Below are 10,169 nucleotides of genomic sequence, written 5' to 3' on the forward strand. Positions count from 1 at the left end.
ATCTTAACCTCCCCCATCTCTCTGCTTTCTCCAGAGATCAGTCCCTTGTCCATTCATCCCTCCCCACTAATCTCCTTCCAGGCACTTATCACTGCAAGTGGCCAAAGTGCTAGACCTGCCCAGTCACCTCCTTCCTCACCACCATTAAGACCCCAGGCAGTCCTTCCAGGTGAGACAGCACTTCACCTGTGACTCTGCTAGTATTGTCCATTGTACCCAGTGCTCCTGATGCATCATCCTCTAAATTGGGGGGACCACTTCATTAAGCATCTTTGTTCCATCTGCAAAAAACAGTACTTCTGTGGTCAAACATTTTAATTCTGATTCCCATTCTGAAAGGTCAGTCCATGGCCTCCTCGTGTCACTTCTTCTATTCCCCATTCTAGCCTCTTACCTCTTCTCAGCTGTCTATCAACTCCCCATGGTGCCCCCTCCCTTCCCTTCCTCCTGTGGTCCTCTCTCCTTTCATATTCCTTCCTCTCTAGTCTTTTAATTTCCCACCTGGGTTTACCTATCACCTTCCAGCTATCCTCCTTCTGCTCCCCCCACCAGTTTATTGTGATGTCTTCCCCCTTCCTTTCCAGTCCTGAAGAAGGGTCTTGGCCTGAAGCATTGACTGTTTATTGGTTTCCTTAGATGCTGCCTGGCCTGCTGATTTCCTCCGGAATATTGTGTGTGTGTGTTGCTTTGCATTTCCAGCATCTGCAGGATTTCTTGTGTTCTCAATAGTTTTTAGACTTGTAGGCATGGTTCTGGGAGATACAGGACAGGTTAGGGTTTGGGGACAGTGATGAGGGGAGTTAGAAATCAGAGGCAGTAAAATGAAGAGTCAGGGCAGAAGCTCGAGTCCAGGTTAGAGCACTCTGAAGTAGAAGGCCAATAATCTTCATAGGTGGATGCTGGATTGGTGGTCCCAAGGAAGAAGGGAGTCCCTGGCTCAGAGGCCCGTGCAAGTCTGAAGTATGAGGTCCAAAGTTCAAAGACAATGACTGGTGAGTCCTAGGTTTGATACCAGAGGTCAAAGACTGTAGACAGCGAGCCCAGAACCTGAGGTCCAAAGGTTGAAGACTGAAGTCACTGGTGGCTACTGCAAGTCCGGGCCAAATATCTGTGAGTCAGTCGATCCAGGAACAAGGACTTTGGAGGTAGCCTGTGCTGGGCTTGTCTGTGAATGTGATTAAGTGTGTGTGTGTGGGGGAGGGAAGAAAGTGGCTTGTTTTGCTGTTGTTGCTCTGTTTTGTTGATGTTGTGTTGCTTTGCTGAACATTGTGGACATGCTATGTTAGCATCCAAATATGGGGCAACATACCCTTAGGCTGTGTTGTTTGTTATCACAAAAAGTAGTACTGTATGTTTCATTGTTTGTTTCAATGTTCATGTGGTAAATAAATGAACCTGAATTTAAATCTGTACTGGGTCTGGGTTCAATGTCCTCTTCAGAGATCATCCAACATTCTTGGCTCATTCTTCAGTCCAGGCATCAGAATGTGCTGAATATTTGAGGTCCAGGCTTTCAGGTGAGATATTAACACAAGAGGTAATTTGTCTGTCAGCTAGATGGAACAATCCCATCGTATAATATTGAGGAAAATTTTCATAGTATTTTCTCAATATTAATACTTTGCTCAGCATCAGAAAAACAAATTTTTCATCTATTACCATATCGTTGTTGTAGGGAGCTTGCTTACATAAATCGGCTGCTGTATTTCCTCAGCAAATTACACTTCATGATTAATCAATTGGCTTTAAAATGTTCTGCAATAACCTAAGGCCATGAAAGATGTTTAAAAATTGATTTTTTTCCCCTCTTATCTACAATAAAGCTCACAGCATTTTCTCATCAGGGCTTTGACAGTTTTACTCAAATCAAAACTTTCATCATCATAAAGGCAATGAATGGGTGAATGACAAGACCACCAGCTTTAAATCGCGTATTGGTTTGACCTGAGATGTCACTACTACCTTTATTTATGATTATGAAGACACGTAGTCCTCTTTTATTGTCATTTAGTAATGCATGCATTAAGAAATGATACATTATTTCCTCCGGTGTGATATCACAAAACACAGGACAAACTAAAACTGAAAAAACTGACAAAACCACATAATTATAACATATAGTTACAACAGTGTAACAATACCATAACTTGATGAAGAAGTCCGTGAGCACAGTAAAGTTCAAAGTTTCTCAAATGTCCCACATCTCACGCAGACGGGAGAAGGAAGAAAAACTCTCCTTGCCATGCCGACCACAATCCGACTCTGAGTCAACCGAAAACTTCGAGCTCTGATCAGCTCTCCGACACCGAGTACTGAGCGCCATCTCTGTCCGAACGATTCGACCTCCTTCTGGGTCGCCAAAAGCAGGCAAGGCCGGGGATTTTGAGGCCTGCCCTCCAAAAGATTCCCCACCGCTCAGTAACGACAGCAGCGGATGGGCGTTTCAGAAATTTCTCCAGATGTTCCTCTGTGCTTTCACGTATTTTTTACCTGTTTGTCATAGAAAGAGGCCATTTGATCCATCAGGTCCATGCCAGCACCCAGACAGCAATTACTTGGTCCTGCTAACCTCTCCTTATTTGCTTATACTTTGCAACTTCTCTTCTCCCATACATGTCCATTAACTTCCCTTTGACTTTTCTGTCAACCATTTCTGAGAGCTGATTAATTTATGGTCTCTAACCTACCAGGATGCTTTTGAAATGTGGGAACAGAAAGGAGAATCGATGGGGGAGAGCCATATAGGAAAATGGATAAACATCTTCGTCATTGCTAATTGGTTTATTATTGTTAATAGCTTCAGTTTGCATGCCAACCATGCAGATCATTTCACCATGTCGACACATCAAGTTAGTGCAAGGGGAAAGCAATGACAGAATGCAGAATATAGAGTTACAAGTACAGAGGAAGGGCAGACAATAAAGTGCGATGCTGAGGTCAAGAGTTCAAGTAACACACACAAAATACCGGAGGAACTCAACAGGCCAGGCAGCATCCATGGAAAATAGTACAGTTTGATGTCTTGGGCCGAGACCCTTCAGCAGGACTGGAGAAAAAAACGATGAGCAGTAGAGTTAAAGGGTGGGGGGAGGGGAGGGAGAAACACAAGGTGATCGGTGAAACCGGGAGTGGGGAGGTGTGAAGTAAAGAGCTGGGAAGTTGATTGGTGAAAGAGGTACAGGGCTGGAGAAGGTGGTGTCTGATAGGAGAAGAGAACAGGCCATGGAAGAAAGGGAAGGAGAGGGAGTCGATGGGCGGGCATGGCGATAAGGTGAGAGAGGGAAAAGGGGATGGGGAATGATGAAGTGGGGAGCATTACCAGAAGTTTGAGAAATCGATATTCATCCCATCAAATTGGAGGCTACCCAGACAGAGTATAAGGTGTTGCTCCTCCAACCTGAGAGTGGCCTCATCATGACAGTCAAGGATGCCATGGAATGGGAATGGGAAGCAGAATTAAAATGGGTGGACACTGGGAGATCCTGCTTCTCCTGGAGGATGTAACGTAGGTGCTCCCTGGTAATGCCTCTCTCCCACCATACCCTTTTCCTTCTCTCACCTTACCTCTTTGCCTGTCCTTTGGTGCTCCTCCCCCCCCCTTTTCTTTCTTTCATGACCTCCTATCTTCTCCTAGTAGGTCCCCCCTTCTTCAGCCCTGTATCTCTTCCACCAATAAACTTCCCAGCTTTTTTACTTCACCCCTCCTTCTTCCGGTCTCCCCTGCCTACACCTTTTAAATTTACTGCTTTTTTTTCTCCAGTTCTGCTGAAGGTTCTCTGCCCGAAACTGCTGAGTTCTTCCAGCATTTTGTTGGCGTTGCTTGAATTTCCAGCATCTGCGGGTTTGCTCTTGTTCGAGGTCATCTCATCAGACAAGTGTCATGGTCCCGTCTGGCAATCCCCACCTTGCCATTTGCCTCAAGATTTGGGCCTCGATCACCTCATTTAGATTCCAATCATTCCCAGGTATCACTAACTACATGCATCTGCTTCCCATCAAACGGCAGGATAAAAACCCTGTGACTACAACAAGAAGCTGCCAGTTCGTTGGTCGACTCTTGTGAGAGTAAACTTTGTTTCCTATTCCTGAGAACTGTTAGTTCTAAGCTCTACATCGTCTCCTGGATATCGGCTCCCCGTTCAGGGAGGTGCTACGCCTAACGACTCTGCCTCAGCATCTGTGTCCTGCACTTGGGTTCATCCCCAGCCACGTCCTTGCAACAACAAGAGGCCACTGCCGTCAAAATCAAAGGTGGTGATGAGTTGGCGTGTAGAAGGGAGGTTGAAAATCTGGTTGAATGGTGCCACCACAGCTTCTCACTCAATGTCAGCAAAACCAAAGGGCTGATTATCGACTACAGGATAAAGAAACCAGCCCTCAGAAGGGGACCAGAGGCAGAGAGGATTAGTAAGCTTGAATTCCTTAGTGTTATCGTATCAGCAGATCTGCCCTAGAACTAGTATGTAAGTGCCATTGCAAAGAAGAGAAGACAACACCTGTATTTTCTTGGAAGATTGAGTGGATTTGGTATGTCATTTAAAACTTGGACAAATGTCTACAGATGCACGGTGGAGAGTACCCTGACAGGTTGCATCACGGCCCCACAATTGAGCACATTTGCAAGGAACACTGCCACAAGAACGGAGCATCCATCATCGAGGACCTCCCCCATCCAGGCCATGCTCTCTTCTTGCTACTACCAGGAGGTACAGGAGCCTCAGGTGCCACATCACCAGGCTCAGGAACAGTTATTACCCTACTGCCATCAGGCTCCTGAACTGGCATAAATAACGTCTCTCCCCTCAACTCAGAACTGATGTCACAAGATACAAACTCACTTGTGAGGACTCCACAATCATGTTTTCAGTATTATTCATTTTGTGTGTGCTGCCCGGCTATTTTCTCGATTAGTTCTTGCTCTTTAAGAGTCGTCCCAAATAAGCGGCTGTCCTGATTAACCGATAGACCAATTAATTAGAATCCACTGTAATTAATTTTGCCAGTACATGTCCATTCCTAAAACATTTGTGTCAAGTCCTCTACCAAGTTTGCATTTTTTTCTGATGCTATCAGATGTTATCTGAAACAGAAAGTTGAGCTTTCAGATATATACTGTATTTTACCTATTGTGGTATGTGACCGACTCGAGTACTATAGATACAAAAGTACAGTGATGCAGATTGAATGGGAAAGACTGTGAAGGTCATAAGCAGAGAAAATGAGCGAACAATCTAAGAATGAAACACTCACGGGGATATAGGAACAAAATAATCAACTATGAGCAGTTATCAAATGTAACCATGCCAATTAAAACAAATCCCCCTTTGATAGTCTTTTTACCCACTCACTCGCACTTTTATTGATGTTGGAAAAAAGGAGCCAAACTTAATGAAAACAAAAAAATCTGACAAAGGGTATTTGCATAATTTCATGCAATGAATCATTTCAATCTTAAAATGCTTGCAGCAATGTTGTCGGTTAGAGAACTCGACTTCACTGGGGATCCGTGTCTTAGGGCTACCTGAGGCAAAATCTCCCTTGTCAGCTTACAAGACTCAGGAATTGACCGACTGGAATTTCCCAGCCCGTGCTCATATTTCCTGAGGTGATTTCTAATTGACATCGTGACTGACCGGACACAGGGAATTGCCAGAATCTGCTTACTAAAAATCTCACTCTCTGGTCTATTTCAAATACTAAAATGGAGACTATCTAGGAAAACACACTTAAGGAAGCAATCAATATTTGTCTTGTGTTTCAATCAATGCCAAGAAAAGATAAACAAGTTACTTCTTGTATTGTTTATAGTTTCACCTTACTTAAAATTAATCGAATGCATTCTTCTGTTTATCTAATTTCATGCAGCACTTCCAATGTGACAGGTAAAAACTGCCTTGAAATTTGTCATAGTTTTGCTATAGTGGAGATTTCTAATGTATTCTGTATGCTTCCACATCTCCATTTCATTTATTTACTGTTAGAGTGATAGAACAGAAAGCAATTAAGGTATTATTAATACAGCTGCCAAGCAAAGGAAGTACGAATATTGAAGCTTGTAGGAAATTTCATTACGAGATTTCTTGGCAATTGTTATTTAGTAAAGAAGGATGAGACTAGTAAAGATCTCACCACCTGCCTGCATACAGTTGCATTCAAGTCTGATTTAGTTAGTTATAATTTGAAGGTAACAAGTTTATTTCTTTACTTTCTAAAAGTGGATTAGCAAAGACTCAAAGATTATTTTACTATCGAAGTATGTAATCAGTATACAATCCTGAGATTCGTCTTCACCATAGACACCCATGAGAAAAAGAAAACCATGGAACCTATTCAAAGGAAAACAGCAATCCCCCCACCCCCGTGCACAAAAAAAAACAAGTCACACAACTGGCAACATAAACAAGAATGAAAAAATACAAAATATAAAACACAACATCAAAAAGAGTCCATGCATGTTCAGCTCAGCTCAATGTTTGCTGTCTACAGGCCACCCCAATTCAAAATTGCCCAAAAAAAGCACCAAAAAAAGGAGTGATCAGAAGCCAGAAACACATCATAGCACGAACTAGAGAGTCCAATCCACAATCCATGTTGAAAAAAACTTCCCAAGAACTCTAGTACCATCCTCCAAGAGCATCGAGGGAGAGAAAGACCATTCAAACGCAAGGGCTTTCCTTTAGAAGCAGCGAGCTAGAAGGAGAGCGAGACCGTAATATGCAGACACCTTCCTCTGGCAGCAGTGAGCCAGCTGGTAGAAGGCGCTTAACACCCCCTCACCTTCTGCACTCATCTCAATGGTTTCAATCTTCCTCGGCCCTTTAATCAATGAGAAATGGAGTTGATCATGGGCTCACACCCCATCTTCAGGATTCTTGGCCTTGAGGCCATATGCTTTGCTCGAAACTTTGCTGAAAAACAGAGCGGTATGGGTAAGCCTAGTAATTTCTAAGGTAGGGACATGTTCGGCACAGCTTTGTGGGCCGAAGGGCCTGTATTGTGCTGTAGGTTTTCTATGCTTCTGTGTTTTTTTTGTGAATGCCTTGGAGACAGCAAAGTGACAGATTACTCTATCAACCTGAAAACACACCACCAAAATGTAGATCACAGGCTCCAACAGTAGCAGAACCACATTTGAAAGAAAAAGAAAACGTAAACGAAGTGAAGGAAGTAGTTTCGTTAACCATCTGGAGGATGTCAACCTTGATCACATTGTTTGCTGGCACCATCTTCTTCCAGTTCAGTTCAGTTACCAAGATTGCTTTTCTAGAAGGGGGTTAGCAAAGAATAGTTCATTCAACAAGATTGCTTTGTGATCCCCATTTTTTCAAGCTCCCCACATGTCCAGTTGGCTCAATTTCTCCTCCATGCAAAGACACCGCCCTCAGTCTCTGCACATCAACCTGAAGCATTTAATGTTTTAAAGGCAGTCAGATGGTCCGAGAGTACCAAGCAAGAGGAATGTTCATCGTCCTGTCTCCACTGTGTCACTGTGTCTGAAACAGATAAATAATGCATAGAACTAATACAGCACAGGAACAGACCCTCTGGCCCATAAACCACATCTGCTTGAACATGATCTGAATCTCTCAATTACCTACCTGTTCACGTGTTGTCTATATGCCTCATAAACAGTGACCATCAAACTATTTAATAGTTCCAAAATTCCAAATGGTACATTTAATGCAATCACTTCTTTTTAATCAGCCTAACCCCTAATTGGTTGTGGCTGCAGTCTAAAGACATTAATAAGGTCCTACGTTTAAATTCAGGCAAAATCAAAAATACGACAGGGAGAGCAGACTGCAAAGTCCACTGAAAATGACATTCAATAGCATTATGGCCGAAATATACTACTCGTTCACTCTATGTACTTATAAAGTGGTTTCCCAAGTTCCAAAAATGTATTTATTTTTGCCCTGAATATACAAGTATCTTTGGGGATTATGACATTATTATTGTTCACCTCAATCCTGAATAGTCTATTCTATGTACGTCCTTAATCTGCAGTTACTCAAGCCCTCTTAGATTTACAAGAAAGATACTGGAGGAACACAGCAGGTCAGGCAGTATTTGCGGTGGAAAATGGACATTGAGATGTTTGGGTCAAGTCTCTTCATCTGTATCTAGATGAAAGGTCTCCACCAAAAACATTAAATATCAATTTCTCTCCACAATGCTGCCTGACCTGCCCCATTCCTCTAGGAGTTTGCTTGCCTTTCCAGATTCCAGCATCTACCGTCTCTTGCGTCTACTCTAGATTTAGTACATCACAATGAGATCACTCCCCATACTATCTACTGAAGTTTCCTGACCGAAAGAACTCCAAATCCCAGTCAGTCCTGGTCTCCAATTTATTATCAATAAGTTGTGCCTGTGGTTTATGTTTAGGCAATATAATTGAGATGGTAAGTTAAAAAAACCTATAGATATTGAAAACAAAAAACAAACATTCTCAAGAATAGCCATTGAACTGAAACTTCAGTTGCGTCTTTCTCTTAACAGCCTGATTTGCTGAGTATTCCCAACATTTTTGGTTTAAGGATGGAGATGCATTAAAAAGATAGCAAATGGAGAGTGAGGGAAAGGGCCACAGAAAATGCAAGAACATGGAAGGTTGGATTTCTAAGAAGGAGGGAAGTAGTTCTAGTTGCACTTTGGGCTTTTACCACCTTGAGTGGATGGTTCTTTTTTAACCGGATGGTACCCAGTCAGACTGAAAACATAACAAAAGGAACTTTTCAAAAGGTGCCAGAGACCAGCCAAATGTTGTTTTATGCTCCTCAGAATTAACCGGTGGGAGCTTAGGAATGGATCCTCAATGAACAGGAAAGGCCTGAGTGTTGGCTGTTGTGATGGGTCCAAATTTTCTGAGGCATTTAAATAATAATAATTTATTATTTAATAAATAATAATATTTAAATAATATATAATCCGTCAGTCTAGCGAGACCATGGATTTGCGCCTGGTAAGTCTTCACTCTCCAGGGCGCAGGCCTGAGCAAGGTTGTATGGAAGACCAGCAGTTGCCCATGCTGTAAGTCTACCCTCTCCACGACACTGATGTTGTCTAAGGGAAGGGCAAGGGCTGATACAGCTTGGCACCAGTGTCGTCACAGAGCACTGTGTGGTTAAGTGCTTTGCTCACAACACACTGCCTCGGCTGGGGCTCGAACTCACGACCTTCAGGTCGCTAGTCAAATGCCTTAACCACTTGGCCACGTGCCCATACATTTATAATTCCAATAACTTCGTTGGGCAGCTGGAAGTGCAGCTTTCAACGAGTGGAAGTTCTGCCTTGCCCAGGTCTGTCTGTCAGTAGCCACATATGAGACCTGCAGCCACAATCTTGAAATTTAGCACTGGTGGACAAAAGTAAAATAAAGAGCATTCTTTTGCCTTTTCACTGAAAGTAGGCTGAGTTATGAATATTTTGGTGAATCATAAAAAAATTAATCTCTGAAAAAACAGAAAGCAGTGTAACAAAAACAGGAATAAATCTATTCAGTCAGTAAAGGTGGAGTTAATACTAGTCATGTGATCACAAGTACTGACAATGATGTTCTCCTGAGGGGTAATCTCTTCATGGATCCTCAAGTGGCTGTAGATGCCGATCCAGGCTCCACATAATTTGGGATGTCAGGGTGGATTCCATTCGTCACAACCATGGACTCTGCTGTTGGGTCAACTTGCTCCCCCACCCCCGGCAGGCTGCGCAACAGGTTTGGCAATTGCACTTGTGAGCACGCTTCTTCTTCGGTTGTCCATCGAAATCCGATGACGACATCCACTCCTTTAACGGTGTGAGATCTTTGATGACTATACAGTCCTATCCTGGACCCACAAGCTCTACTGCAGGTGGGACATGTATATGTAGTAGTGGTGGCAATCATGGCTGCATTTCTCCTGGCTCTCTTCTGCTGTCTTCTGGTGGTTCTTTCCATCTCCAGAATACGAACCCCGTCCCTACACAGCTGTCGCCAAGTGGTACGGCCAGCAGCAACCTCCTCCAGGTCCTCGGGTCTGATCTTGCACTTCCTTAAAGCATTCTTCATCTGATCCTTATAGTGCTTCTTCAGTCCTCCAGCTGAGCGTCGACCATGATGTAGCTGGCCGTATAACACTCTGCGGGGTTGCCGACATGGGGGCATCCTTATCACGTGCCCCAGCCAC

Source organism: Mobula birostris, chromosome 31 (assembly GCF_030028105.1).
Source record: "Mobula birostris isolate sMobBir1 chromosome 31, sMobBir1.hap1, whole genome shotgun sequence".
NCBI lineage: Eukaryota > Metazoa > Chordata > Chondrichthyes > Myliobatiformes > Myliobatidae > Mobula > Mobula birostris.